Genomic DNA, 15,845 nt, shown 5'->3' with positions numbered 1-15,845 from the left:
TGTCTCTGTCATATGCCATTTGGTATGGGATTTGTAAATGCAGTGTCAATGTTCATGCTGCCCATCTGATGGAATGACAAATGCAACACACTTTATTACTAAAAAAAAGTTTGTGATTCACCACTTTTTAGTAAAGACAGAGACCTAGCAACTAGACAGACACACAGACATTTATTCTTTGAACACTAAATAACAGTGAGCAATATACGCACGTTATTTACTTATACATTTTTAATAAAGCTGTTGTAAGGGAAAAATACAAACAAAACAATTTAATGAAACTATAATTTTAGTCACCCTACCAAAGATTTAGACTAAATAAGATATGAAATGATCTCTACTGATATTAAGTGATCTCGCTATCACGTTTTTTGTCTTTTTTAAAAGATATTTTAAAGGAGAAATAAGATTTCTAGGAAACAAAACCTCTTTTATTCTGCAGCTTTCTACTTTAGATACATAGTATTTCAAGTTCAACGTTTCGACAAACATGGATCAAAAATGCAAAATCATATTGTTACCTGTCGTCACCTATTTATAACTTTATCCATCCATCCATTTTCCAACCCGCTGAATCCGAACACAGGGTCACGGGGGTCTGCTGGAGCCAATCCCAGCCAACACAGGGCACAAGGCAGGAACCAATCCTGGGCAGGGTGCCAATCCACCGCAGGACACACACACAACACACCACACACACACACACTAGGGCCAATTTAGAATCGCCAATCCACCTAACCTGCATGTCTTTGGATTGTGGGAGGAAACCGGAGCGCCTGGAGGAAACCCACGCAGACACGGGGAGAACATGCAAACTCCACGCAGGGAGGACCCAGGAAGCGAACCCTGGTCTACTTACTGCGAGGCAGCAGCGCTACCACTGCGCCACCCCCTTTTATAACTTTATTTATACTTTTAAAAAATCAACATTTTTTATAACAATGCAAATTAACAACGATAATTACAAAAAAATAAAAAATAAAATAAAATGGTGATGTGGCATGCAGTGAATGAGTTGAAGGCATGAAAACTGGGGGGCGACAGTTCCGTGGTTACCATACCCCACCACCGATGGTGCTCGACGTACTTGCGTATTTGGCTTAATGGTAATCCCCGGCTGCCCGTATCCCCGAGGCCGCGCCGGTTGGGTTCGTTTGGTGATTCCAGCTTGCTGAAGGTGCTTCCGTGAGGGGCTACGGTTGTCCTGTGTGGACTTGAACCCTGTGCAGCGATGCGGTTAGTCTCGCCGCAATCTCAGAATGTAATTAAGTGGGTTGGACAATGTCATGAATAAATGGCCCGAGAGTCGGGGCCGCGGGGTGCTGTTTAAAAGCGATTTCCACCCGGTCGTCTGCATGGCGCTCGCCTAAACCCGTGCACAGACATACCTGATAGTATAGGTAAAACGTTTAACAGCGAAATGGAGTGAATGCGAGAGAATGAAGCATCGTCTTTCATTTAGACATGTGTCTCAGAAAAATAAAATGACATGCCGCAAACGTGACATTACTCTTTTGTGAAACTGTAATCTGATCTGCAAAGCGCGACGGGGATCAGCTGTGAGAAGGCTTGCTAAGGAAGTAACCCCGGACATTAAGAGCGACCATCTGTTCTTTCTGATTGGGGTGGGGTGGTTTAGTTTGGTTATTTGGTGAAGAGATAAGGGCGCTGCTTAATTGGGCTTTCAGTAACTGGACCTCCGAAGCCGATGTCAAGGTAAGCCCGGTCCAACTTGGACTTCAGCAGCTGCAAAAAAGATTGGCAAACTTGTCAACTGAAGAGAAAGCGAGGACCCCTCGTATCGACAGAGGCAGAGGTTCTGGGAGCCGCTGTGAATGCTTTGTAGTTGCAGCTGGGGTCCGCAATCAGTAATTTAGTGTATCAGGTAATTTTATTATCATATATAACCTTTAATTAAAAGAAAATCGCATTTTCTATAGCCCAGTATTTCGGTTTATGGAGCGATGTAGCTTCATTCTTTTATTATTGTCAATTGCAGCCCGTTGTCATTCCTTTCATTCGGTAAAGGGTTTTTATGCACGGTAATATCTCAGACGTTGAATTTATAAGGTAGCTTCCTCTCGGTTTCTAAAAGAACCCCTCCTGTTTTGCCATAAGTTAGATTAAGCGCACTTAAAACTGCGGTTGGTCATTTTATTAGTGGTCTCCCCGTGACTAAACGTCTGTTTCTCTCACACTGATCTTTTAATTTTGAACAAATACTAAAAGTCAACGGGGATGAATTAATACAAATATGCTGTGCATGCCTTTTCACTCGCACTGGGTCGCTTGTGATTCGTTTCGTCTCCAGAAAAGCCGACTGTCACGTTTGATCCGTTTCTCAGTACGTGTACGGAGTCGGTTTATACGCGAAGGTTTCTTTTGAGTATCTGCTGAATTTACGGGCTTTTTCCAGGTAAGCTACCGGATGAATTAGACGTGAAGCATCCCACCGTTTGAAATGAACAGCTAGTGTATGTATAGAAACGCGATTTCCTTGCATAGACTGAACTTGACTGATATACGAACGCTGCCCTACACGCCAAGCACGAGCCCTTTACCAAATATTTCCACTTATTTTAGAGTACATTGATTAAAACCGCTTCGCTCAAAGCTGGCGGATCTCCCAGAATTTATTACGCTCTTTCATTTGACATCAAGTGCTCCAGTCCAGTCCTTTGATCAAATTATCACTTTATTCTTTTCCAGCCATATGGCAGGCTGATGCTTCCTATGAACATTGCTTCCACTTGCTAAAGAAAGAAAGCGTATTAGGCCAACGGGGAAGAATGAAAAAAATACGAACACAGTGCAGAAAAAAGTGTATCTTCCGTAAGGATGTGATTCCTTTTTAAATCTTTTTTTGTTTTTCTTCTCAAAAACTGTTTTTTTCCCGGTATCATCACAGTATGTCATAAATGATCTAAATAAAAACCAAAAATGCCTTATCTTGATAATATCACTAAAATGAATCAGTCTTTACTTTCTGACCCAACTTATGAACTAGTATCTGATGTTCATTCCCAAACTTTTTACAATACAGGCTACAGTAGTTTTTCCCCTCAATGCATGCATTTCCCATCTATACCGTTTTGAAATATAAATACTGATCTAGTCCACAATTTATGGAGAGAGATCGCTGTCGAAAATAACTCGTGTAATAATTAACGACAAATTTATATTTCACATGTGTCCAATTAGGTTTGCGCTTCTTACAATTACGCTTGCTTCTGAAAATTACGAGTACAATTCTCAGTCGACAAACTGTGACGCTCCTCACGGGTGTAGAGCTCAGAGGGGCCAACAAATATATGGGCGGGGTTAGGATTTCAGACCCGCCCATGTAACGTTATCTGTCTTTGGGCCAGCAAACTCCAAGCCGCTCATATCTATTATGCTTGTATGCAAATACGAATAGCGTTACATAGGCGGATCTGAAATATTAACCACGCCCATATATGTACACGCCCTCCTGTGCTCTGAACCCCGCCCCCTGAGGAGCGTCACAGTTTAACGCTTGACAATTGTACTCGTAATTTTCAGAAACAAGCGTAACTCACAGGCGTGAAATGTAAATTTGTCGTATACTATTACGAATTATTTTTGACAGCGATCTTACTCTACAACAATTTCCTAACCTACGTCTATCAAGTTTCATTTCTTCTCTTCTTGGTTAGCTATTAAATGTAGTTATATTCTTAATTGATATGAGTTTTTCCTTATTCCCATATTGGCATACTGTTTGACAGTCATAATTACGTTTTGAGCATATGTTAATGTATTTTTTTTCCCCCTAAAAGGTAATTCTAAATCTACTTGTTTCTTATTCGATGTATTTTGTGCCAATTTATCAGCAACCTTATTACCCAGTACTGTATAACTTTACTGCGGTGGGCTGGCGCCCTGCCTTGCGCTTTGTGTTGGCTGGGATTGGCTCCAGCAGACCCCCGTGACCCTGTAGTTAGGATATAGCGGGTTGGATGGATGGATGGATGGATGTATAACTTTATGCCCTGGAATCCCATATAATGTTTACTAATACTTTAACAGGATTGTAGTTGAATAATTTGTGTTGTACTTCTAAAATTCAGTCTTCACTGTTAACTGATTGCCCAGACTCGAATTTAGTTCTGGGGAAACTGAATGGCTGCATGTTTTCAAACCCTCCTGCTTCTGCTCGTAACTGGGCTGCAGTGGCGTAGCTAGGGGCGGGCGGAGAGTGTGGTCCCGCCCGGGGCGGCATTATTGGCCAAAAGGTTCAGTACAATTCCTGTGTAAGCAGCAGGGTTCGGAAAAATATCACTCATGAATGAAAAAAGAAAAATTCTCTGATTTTCATCCACAAATTCTTCAAAAATAATTTTCAGACTGTATTTCTGTGACGGCATCAGACACAGCAGTTGAAATTTGAGGCAATGACAATAATAAAAAACAAAAAAACATTACACCGCAATAATTTCTAGGAAGATAAACAACTAATTTACAATTTATAATTTCGTTTTGTTATCAATCCGAATGCATTCTTGCTCTTTGCAGAAAACATCCCCACCTATCACTTGTACACTACACTGGTTCTGGTTTTCGCAGTGTAATTACAGTATATTAAACTAATAATGAGAACACGGCTTATCAGTACTGTACGTCTATACTATACTCTTGTCTAGTCGATGCTTATAAATAATTATACGTGAAAAATTATTGCTGTTTCTCTATATATGAATAAATCTATGCAAAATTTGTCTTAATTTTTCTATATACGTCATTTTAATTTTCTATTTAAATAGGTTAACATATTCAGATATGTTGGAGGGCGGCAAATTGAAGCCCCGCCCCGCCCCGTGCGGCACGAACTCGAACTACGCCACTGAACGGGACTCTCACCTGACGTAAACAAGCTGCAGGTTTCCACTTTGTTTTGTGTCAATCCAGTAATTGCAAACAGCATTTGCTAAAAATTTAAAGAATAAAGCCAGAATTTACAGAGTGTTTGATTGAAATTAATTCATTCTTCTTGCTTTTATGTGATGCCATATTAGCCATGTGTGGTGGGCGTGTTCATTCTGTGATGGGCTGGAGCCCTGTTTAGGGATTGGTTCTGTCTTGTGCCCGTTGCTTGCTGGGATAGGCTCCAGCTTGCCCAAGACCCTGCTAGGGGTTAAGCAGTTTTGAAAAATTGATGGATATATGTAACTATTGATGAGGTTGCATCAAAATTTAAAGGCAAACTGAAAGTTATGCAGAAACCACAACTGATGGAAGCTGAGATAATACACCACCTTTGCAATGGCTTATGGATAGTAAGTACACAGACCCACGCTCTGCCGTTAATTTAGTTGAAGCCAAGGTCAAATGAACATGGATGCTCCACTGTGGGATTGTGCCATTGTTGAGCAACGTGCCATAGTGAAATTTCATTGTGCAGATGGCAGTGAAACCTGCTAAAATTCACCAAAGGATATTGGCCAGTATACAATACAATACAATAGAATTTGTTTGCCGCAATGGGTTTTGACAGCCCCCCAGCCTTGACTCTCTAAGAAGACCAGGAAAAATTCCAAAAAAACAATTGTAAGGAAAAATGGAAGAAACCTTGGGAAAGGTAGCTCAAAGTGAGACCCCTTTCCAGGTAGGTTGGGTGTGCAGTGGGTGCAGGCCTGGTTCTGCTGGTCGTGCAAAGGGTGCAGGCTTGGCGCGGGGCTCGTCTTTTCCCGTCAAATAACAACAACATTTATTTATATAGCACATTTTCATACAAAAAATGTAGCTCAAAGTGCTTTACATAATGAAGAATAGAAAAATAAAAGACACAGTAAAAAATAAAATAAGTCAACATTAATTAACATAGAATAAGTAAGGTCCGATGGCCAGGGTGGACAGAAAAAAAAAAACTCCAGACGGCTGGAGAAAAAAAATAAAATCTGTAGGGATTCCAGACCAAGAGACCGCCCAGTCCCCTCTGGGCAATCTACCTAACATAAATGAAACAGTCCTCTTTGTATTTAGGGTTCTCATGGAAGGACTTGATGATGATGGTCACGTAGACTTCTGGCTTTCAGTCCATCAATGTTGGAGCATCATGATGCTTTGAGTAGGTGGTGGTGGCGCAGGCCGCCACCACAAAGAAACCGGAAAAAGAAACAGAAGAGAGAGTAGGGGTCAGTATGGATTTTAGAGCCACCATGAATAGTTATTATGATGAATTGAACATACAGAGTATCAGGATTAAGTTAAAGTGAAGTTATAAAAAGGCCATGTTAAAGTAATGTGTTTTCAGCAGTGTTTTAAAGTGCTCTACTGTATCAGCCTGGCGAATTCCTATTGGCAGGCTATTCCAGATTTTAGGTGCATAACAGCAGAAGGCCGCCTCACCACTTCTTTTAAGTTTAGCTTTTGGAATTCTAAGGAGACACTCATTTGAGGATCTAAGGTTACGATTTGGAATATAACGTGTCAGGCATTCCGATATATAAGATGGAGCGAGATTATTTAAGGCTTTATAAACCATAAGCAGAATTTTAAAGTCAATCCTGAATGACACAGGTAACCAGTGTAGTGACATCAAAACTGGAGAAATGTGTTCGGATTTTCTTTTCCTAGTTAGGATTCTAGCAGCTGCATTCTGCACTCGTTGCAAGTGATTTATGTCTTTTTTGGGTAGTCCTGAGAGGAGTGCGTTACAGTAATCTAGTCGACTGAAAACAAAAGCGTGAATTAATTTCTCAGCATCTTTCAATGATATAAGAGGTCTAACTTTTGCTATGTTTCTTAAGTGAAAAAATGCTGTCCTAGTGGTCTGATGAATATGTGATTTAAAATTCAGATTACAGTCAACAGTTACCCTAAGTTTTTACTTCCGTCTTAACTTTTAATCCTAATGCATCAAGTTTATTTCTGATAACCTCATTGAATCCATTATTGCCAATCACTAAAATTTCAGTTTTCTCTTTATTTAGTTTGAGAAAATTACTATTCATCCATTCAGAAATACCAGTAAGACATTGTGTTAGTGAATCGAAGAGTCGGAGTCATCAGGTGCTATTGATAAGTACAGCTGTGTGTCATCAGCATAGCTGTGGTAGCTCACGTTGTGCCCTGAGATAATCTGACCTAACGGAAGCATGTAGATTGAGAAAAGCAGCGGACCCAGGATAGAGCCTTGTGGAACACCATATCGATATCATGTGTCTTTGAGATGTGATTACCACAACTCACAAAGAATTTTCTACCTGCCAGGTAGGATTCAAACCAATTTAAGACACTGCCAGAGAGGCCCACCCATTGACTAAGGCGATTTCTAAGAATATTGTGATCAATGGTGTCAAATGCAGCACTCAGATCTAAGAGGATGAGAACAGATAAATGGCCTCTGTCTGCATTTACCCAAAGTCATTTACTACTTTAACGAGTGCAGTTTCTGTGCTGTGATTTGTTCTGAAACCTGACTGAAATTTATCAAGAATAGCATGTTTATTGAGGTGGTCATTTAACTGCATAATGACTGCCTTCTCTAGAATTTTACTTAAGAAGGGCAGGTTAGAGATGGGTCTAAAATTTTCAAAGCAGAGGGGTCAAGATTATTTTCTTGAGCAGGGGTTTAACTACAGCAGTCTTAAGACAGTCTGGGAAGACCCCATATCTAATGACAATTTACTATGTCAGAATATTATCAATTAGCACGTCTGATATTTCTTTGAAAAACCTTGTTGGTATTGGGTCAAGGACGCAGGTGGAGGGTTTCAGTTGAGAGATTATACTATGTAATTCAGGTAAATCTATCCTGGTGAAAAAATTTAATTTGTTTATAATGGAGTACTGGGGCTTTGGAGGTTCTGCAGTGTTGGGGAGATATACTATGTTATTTCTAATATCATTAATTTTTTGATTGAAAAATACAGCAATGTTCTCACAGGTTTCACTGGAAGTATTCTGGGGGCATTCCTTTGTGTTACCTGGGTTTAACAGACGATCAATTGTAGAAAATAAGACTCTGGGATTACTAGCATTGTTATTTATAATATTAGAGAAATAGCAGCGCCTCTCAAGGCGGACTGTGTTATTGTATTCTGTTATTTTAACCTTCAATATCTCATAATGGATAGTTAGTTTAGTTTTCCTCCATTTACGCTCGGCTCTACAGCATGTTCTTTTTAAATCAGACACTCTTTGGGTCTTCCATGGAATAACAATACTAGAAGATTTTTTTAACTGTCTTTTCAGGTGCAACTATGTCAACAGCAGTTCTTACTTTAGAATTAAAGTTTTCCACTTTACTATTTACATTATCCTCGCTATTATAGTTGGCACTATAAACGGACTGATTGCTTAGAATGTTTGTAAGTTTTAAAGCTGCTGATGAGTCAAAGAAGCGTTTTTTAACTATGCTTCTCTTGAATGCTCTCTATCATTATTTCTATATTAAATAGTAGAAGAAAGTGGTCTGATAGACTTAGCAATTACCAAAGGACTACAAGTTGATGTGAAGCAGATCATTGATATCAGTCTAACGTATGACCTGCTCTATGTGTAGGTTGATTAATGAGCTGTCTCAAATCAAAAGAGTCCAGGAGGTTCATGAATTCCTTTACTTTTAGGTCACACTGATTATCAATATGAAAGTTAAAGTCGCCGACAATTAAGAGTGTGTCATAATTCGTAATTAGAATTGACATTAAGTCTGAGAACTCCTCAAAGAAAGACGCGTTAAATTTAGGAGGTATATACACGGATATGTCGGTAACTTGCTTCAAAGAAAAACGGGTAAGTCACAACATGTGAATTGTGGCAGCACAAGTATGCAGCACATCAATCAAAAGTTTTTGTAGTGTTAATCGGAATTTTACTGATGAATTAATTAAACTTGTCGCAGATTCATTCAATGCATAAGTCAAGTTTTCTTTTACCTACGAAGAAAATTTTTTTGACATTAAGGAAATTGCAAAAATTTTTAATTTTAAATAGACTTTTTTAGAAAACGAGTGAAGATATTAGGGTGAGGGGGCGGCTGAAATTAAATGGTGCAATGGCGGCTTCGCCTCTAGAACCAGGCCTGAGTGGGTGTCAAAAAAAGGGGGTCTATGCAAAACACAAGTAATCGTTAATCTCTATATATAATCTTCATTTGGATCTTGATCTTTGTTTGTCCGCGAATGAATTAGAAGAAGCACTAGATGGCAGTAGAGAGACAGCTAAAACATAGGCATTGCATTAAGAATCTCCTCCAGGCTAATACTACTGAAGACTGTAGTACGCCAGTCACACCTCAAAACACAGACATTCAAACTAAACAAATTGTTGTGCTTTAAATTAACTAAAGAGATCTTCATTTAGATCTTGATCTTTGTTTGTCCGCGAATTCCACGCATGCGTAGACCATCTTCCATTTTAGTACGTTGTTGTTACTCACGGATGTCAACAATGTGCCAGAATAACGAAAGGGGTGGTGGACAGTGTTACGCTGGTTAGCTCCTGAGGCCTGGTTAGAGAATGAGATTGCCGAAGATAAAAGGTACGTGCCTACGTAACATATGAATGAAAGAAAGACAGTGGGTAAAATGAATGACAACGTAACAGCACATTCCGGAAATTATTGTTATGTTGTAGCCGGCGAGTGCTGCGCGTCTCACAGTTGTATCATGCCTTGCTCACATGTCAGTGAAGTGATCTCTATTTATGCTTTAAAGAGCCTGGATACCTATGTGTCCCCCTTTTATAACCTTTGCTCCGTGTATATTGCTTTACTCTTTGGATTGCCACAAAGCAACCTACGAGACTGGAGAAAGGTTGAGAAGACAACCTGAGAGGAAACGATAGCGTCGTGAAAACGAGACGGACTGTGAACGGACAGAAGCAGAAATGCTCCTATACCACCACATAATTACTATTCGAATAGTAATTCCGAGTAGGCCATTCCTATCAAATCAATGTCCAAGGGTTTTCTTCTGTAATTTTGTTTCCCTTGTAAAAAATCATAATGCTGTGTGACGAAGGGTCCAGTTCATGATTGGCAGCCGCGTTTAAACAGGGAGCCCTTCACAGACAACTTGAACACGCACAACGTAGTTGGGCGCACATGGCTAGTACAATATAATAGTGCAATAGAAATATTATAGAAGTACGGAGCAGAATTGAGCAGTAGATGATATCACATAATAGGATTGTATAAATCGGTAAGCTGCACAAACTTTACGGTACCCCAAGTCATCCAGCACTGTGGAATGTGCAGCTCCATAGCTGATATACTGATTTGCAGCAACAGTGGACAACATAATCCGTCGGTCTTCTCTGATGAAGGCAATTTCCATGTTGATGTGGGCTTGTGTGCGATGTTGATGGTCGACCAGATCGAGCTTTGTCAGTTCTGGTTGTTCTTCCCTCTTTAAACCTTCCTACCCATTCATAAACTTTTCATTGAGTCCTTCTACGTTCACTTCTGCACTGAGCCAACATCCTTTTGTGAATTTCAGCAGGTTTCGCTCCCTCTGCCCACAGAAATCTCACTAGACTGCATTGTTCGACAATGGTGCAATCCTGCAGCGTGGCATCCACGTTCCTTTGACCTTGACTTCAACTAGACTAATGGCAGAGCATGGCACTAGTTGTGGTCACACTGAGCTATCATGAACACATTGTGTTGCGTCAGCCTCTATCCATTTGTGGTTACTGTATAATTTTCAAATTACCCTTTTACTTATTGATCCTCAAAAAAAAAAAAAAATGAAATCATTTTGCCCAGTAAATGTCAATGTTGAACTAATATACAAGTCTCTTCACATTCGATGTCCAGTATCCAAACATCTTTGAATTGCCATTGCATTGATGTCCTGAGGAACAGGGTCTGGGTCATCCATGCACTCATCTTGGCCTGTTTCAAGTGGGACAGGCAGCCATTGTTTCTGTGTTATGTTGTGCAGTTCTGCACCAGCTGTCACAAAGCAGAAATCTTTGCGGTTCTGTACAGCAGCATCCCACCCAACAAGTCCAGACACTGCCATCTACCTTTTATGACTTGATCTTCTATCCCTGATTGTGTGTGTGAGTGCTCTCTTGTGGCATACCCACTGTCACCTGAAAGAAAGCTTATACAAGTTGTCTGTAATGCCCTGAATTTGACTGCAATAAGACTTCCTTACCAAAAAGCCAACCATCACAAACCGCATCACCTTGAAGTTTGCTTCCATCACTGATACTGTGATAAATGAATTAATTTACATTGCATTACATTTCCTTATTAGTCTGACACCTTTATCCAAGGCGATTTACAACATTTATAATTACAATTGGTAACATTTAATTTTGGTTTTCTAATTGGAGCACAGGCAGCTCAAAAATTCGGGGTTGAGTTGTGCCACCTCACAGCATCCTCAGTCGGACACATTTGAGTATCACACACTAGTTGTGTATTAATTGAATCAAAGTGATTTCTGTTTACAAGAGTAAATTGAATTCGGTGATGGTGCTTTTATCTCAACATGTGCTGTGATTTGCGCGGATTACATTAGGAAAATCAGCAATCACTGCGCATTGTCCTGATCTCGGCTTGCTCACCCTGAATGTGAGGAAATTGCATGTATTTGGGTAGCCTCTTCATCGCACTATCAAACACCACTGACATGACGTAGCTCCGGGATGACTGCAAGATTCCTGAGCGGTCGGCCAATTCACACTGAAAAACGCCCATCGCCAAATACCCTGCGGCAGTGGTTCCCAAAATCTGGTCCTCGGGGGACCTCCCTGGGGCTGCAGGTTTTTGTTCTAACCAGATTCATAATAAGTGATAGTAATAACTGAGCTCATTTAGTTAGCTGGTCTTTTACTCTCTTCTCTTATTCTGCATTTATTAAAACATAGTATGATTTTTACTTTCTCGTATACAAAGTATTGGGAAAGTATTGCTATTGTCCAAAAATTCGGCCTTGAGATTTTGATGAAACTCGATGTTTTAGACTTCCCCGAGTCCGATTTATTTTCTCATAGGGAAAGTACTGTACTCATACAAAAATTTGATTTGGATGAAATCTCAACGTTTTACACTTCCCCGAGTCCGAAAACACAATTTTTGGAATTGTGTGTGTTTGATGTATGCAAACCTGATTACTTGAGTTTGCTTTCACTTTGATCAACAAAATTTTGCATACAAGTATTAGGTACAAAATGTAGATTTCTGTCAACCTTTGAACTATTTCCGCTAACCGGAAGTGGTACTTTTTTTTTATTCCTGCAGCTGCAGAGTCGGATTTATTCAACTTTACTTTCATAATAATTGTTCAATATATTATTAATTTGATTTGTTGATGGTTCTTTAATCTACATAATATATAAAAATAGAATCATTGTCTTGCGGTTTACTCCTGAAATATCCAGCCCCATATCTGAGAATATGAGAAAGTAAGGAGAGACCACTCCCAGTTTTTAACATTATAAGACAGGGGTCCTCAATCACGGTCCTGGAGGGTCACAGTAGCTACGAGTTTTCATTCTAGCCAGTGCCCTTATTAGAACTCAGTCCTTGCTGATAATGATAGTTGGTGTTTCTCTATGCACTGTTAGTGCCTTTATTGATCAAAGACAAATTTTAGTTACTTTGTAGATCAGAGGTCCTCAATTACAGACCACTCCCGATTTTTAGTCAAAACAGACATTATACACACAAAGGGAATTACCTCTCACTATGTGTATGCATCGGCCGTTCTTACTAACATTGAAGACCGCTGTATTTAGAGAACATTTCCGTCAGCTGTGAAATTAGTTCAAGAACCTCCAAATGCGACTGACGCGTCTCTGAACTGCACAGTGAAATGAGATTTTCTGTTCACTTCAATGTTCTTCTGCTTGGAGCTGCTAACATGCCAACAGCAAAAAATTCTGCAAAGAGCCTTGTAGATTGTCGAAATGTGCTGCACCATTATGCCAACTTTCACACAAGTTTGTGTTTTACAAATTCTTTTTTGCATAAGAAAAGGTACATTTCCGAGTGTAACCATGGCTTTTTAAGCTATTATTTTACTAACTACCTGTGCTACCGGTCTAACATGGGTTAAAATCTAAGTAGCCAAAGTAGACCTTGGCAAATAACATTTGTAGATACACTAGTCTAGTGGGGCCAGAAGCGATTCTCAAATGGGAAGTCTGGGGACAACCCGTTAAAAAGTCTGTAGTAAAGAGTGTCAAATTCTTGTGCTGTAAAGGCCACATCTCCAGGGCTTGTTCCCCGAGAGTGTCTAGCCGAGGACCTCCACTGCTCTGCTCCTTTGAGGAGGTTGTCACCCTACACACTTATACGTCGCTCATAAACTCTGGTTACGCTAGGGCAGGGGTGGCGAACTCCAGGCCTGGTGGGCCACAGTGGCTACAGGTTTTCATTCTAACCCTTTTCCTAATCAGTCACCAGTTTTCCTCATCACTTTAATAGCCCTGTTAGAAGAGTTCAGCCCTCTGAATTGACTCCTTTCTTTATTAAATGACAGCCAAGCAGAAATGAGATGTTAAACGAGCTAAAGAGGACCAGCTGAACTGGGGCTTCAAATTCCAACCAATTTCACTCCAGTCTCTTTCTTAATGAGAAGCCAATTCTTGCTGTTCATTAAACCCGTTATTTAATTTCATGGCTTGTTGCTGCTCTCATTCTGCCACAGCACACATTTCGATGATGGGTGCTTTTCTGTTCTTTCTAAGAGCACCGTCAAAATGTTTTGGTGCCCTGAGAGATCAACCTTACCAAGACCATCACCTCCTCTTTAATTTCAGATATTGTGTAACGGGCACAGGGTAGCTGGTCATGTGGTGGCTTGTTTTGTGTCTCATTATTGTTTAGCTGCTATTATAGAAAAAGAAACAACTATGGGGCCCGAGTCAAGTTAATTAAAAGAAGTAACCAGCAGCAAAAACTGGTCACTAATTAAGAAGATGGTAAGAATCCCAGTTTCTTCAGTCTGTGCATTTTTAAACCGCTGCTGGGGTTTTGAGGGAGAGAGCAAAAGATACTGATGAAGACTTGACGCTGGAAGAGAATAAAAAGCTAACTGCTGTTATCCATTGAGAAGTTCAGTAGCACCGGGTAACAGAAGCTTAATAATTAATTTGCACGTCGTAATGAGCTCTGCGACAGTAGAGACAGACGGACACACAGACCTCCACAGTCTACTGGGCTCCACATGTTTGAGAAGTGCCTCTGTCTGCTACGACATCTTTGTGCCATTTTAACTATTGCCTCACTATATGACACAACAACAGCAAATAATGTTTAGATAAGCATTGTGTTAAAACATTGCAGCTATTTTGTCATGGCATGTTTGTATTTCCAATTAGACAGTAATGTTAACTTTCTTTAGTTAGTTGTTTAGATGTGAAGTCAGAAGGTGGATGCTGTGCAGCCCTGTCCGTACTTTACTGTTGTCGTTAAGGCAGATTTGTTGATTCGGGTGTTTTGAGTACTGAAATCTGCATTTCCTGTGCCTCTTCATTAACAGCTTTATTAATGGCACTCTTTGTAACAGAGTGTGACACACCGTCTACTTCAAATGCATATTTTGCTGTTTGTTTTCATGAATATGGCTGCCAATTCATTAAAACTTACATCGACTTCTACATTATCATTGTAAGGCTGAACAACAGAGAGCACATACAGCACCTGACAGAACACATCGTTCACGTTCACCACTCGTCCTTTGTATTTGAATGGTAATTTGTAATATGATGCTACTAAAAAGCTTTTCCCTTGACTTGGGTTATGTTCATTTTTAAGACGCGCAATGTGCTCTCTGCACACGTGACACAGACTTGTATGTCAAAATATATATATTTTTAGGAGACTTTTCAAATGTAGGCAATTTATCATTAACAGAAGCTAGCTGTCTATTGGACCAAGTTAGCGACAGCACCAGACCTTTCTGCTTCAAAATCTCCACCCCTACTATAAGCGCTGCCTTCATGAGGCAATGGATTGGTTAGAAATCTGACACACAATAGGCCATCTAATTGTTCCCTTCCATTTTAAGGATGATTCATTCATGGTTGTCTCCAGATGTGGATATCATACGTCTGGCTTGTTTTTTGTCCAGAAGACAAAACATAATACTGCTAGCTGTGCCCCATGGCTCTGTCCAAGCATTAGTGAGAAAGGCAAGTGAGGAGAACCCTGCCTGGCTCCCCACTCCTAACTTCATGCTATGATCCCGTTCTCCTCGGCCCGCAGCCTCTGTCTCGGATTAGCGCAAATATAACACTCCTGCAAGCAAACTATGATTCTGAGAGTGATGAGCCACAAAATCAACCAGAATGTTCAAGCAAAGTATAGCAAAAAATCTAAACTAAATCCATTAAGTAGTTCTCTCGTTCTCTAGCTAAGCGGAGGTAAGGTATGCTCTGAGGCTGGTGTGTGAGTGAGGAGGGCCCCGACCCCTCTCCACTCGGCCTGCTGCGTGTCTCTCGGATTCACACAAATAAATCGATACCGCAAGCAAACTATGATTTTTAGCGCAATGAGAGAAGTTGCAAAATCAACCAGAATGTTCAAGCAAAATATAGCAACAATTCTGATTTAAATCCACCCATCCAATGTGGGTCCCTCGTCCCATGGGCTCACCACCTGTAGGAGGGGCCAAGGAGGTCGGGTGCAGTGTGAGTTGGGTGGTGGCCAAAGGCGGGGACCTTGGTGGTCTGATCCTCGGCTACAGAAGCTGGCTCTTGGGACGTGGAATGTCACCTCTCTGAAGGGGAAGGAGCCTGAGCTAGTGCGTAAGGTCGAGAGGTTCCGGCTAGATATAGTTGGACTCACCTCGACGCACAGCTTGGACTCTGGAACCAATCTACTTGAGAGGGGCCGGACTCTCTACCATTCTGGAGTAGCC

General features: G+C 40.6%; 1 protein-coding gene across 3 annotated transcripts in view; it reads left to right on the top strand.

Annotated features, from left to right (window-relative positions):
* Positions 1 to 1,079: 1,079 nt before the first annotated feature.
* LOC120524957 overlaps positions 1,080 to 15,845 on the top strand; it is a 46,343-nt gene continuing 31,577 nt past the window's right edge. The window contains exon 1 of one of the 3 annotated variants that reach the window (XM_039746866.1): positions 1,080 to 1,236. The gene's annotated coding sequence lies outside the window, so the exon portion shown is untranslated. The other 2 variants (XM_039746865.1, XM_039746864.1) reach the window with 2 other exon arrangements.

Source organism: Polypterus senegalus, chromosome 3 (genome assembly GCF_016835505.1).
Source record: "Polypterus senegalus isolate Bchr_013 chromosome 3, ASM1683550v1, whole genome shotgun sequence".
NCBI classification, from domain to species: Eukaryota; Metazoa; Chordata; class Cladistia; order Polypteriformes; family Polypteridae; genus Polypterus; species Polypterus senegalus.
This window is presented reverse-complemented; position numbering and strand designations above follow the sequence as displayed.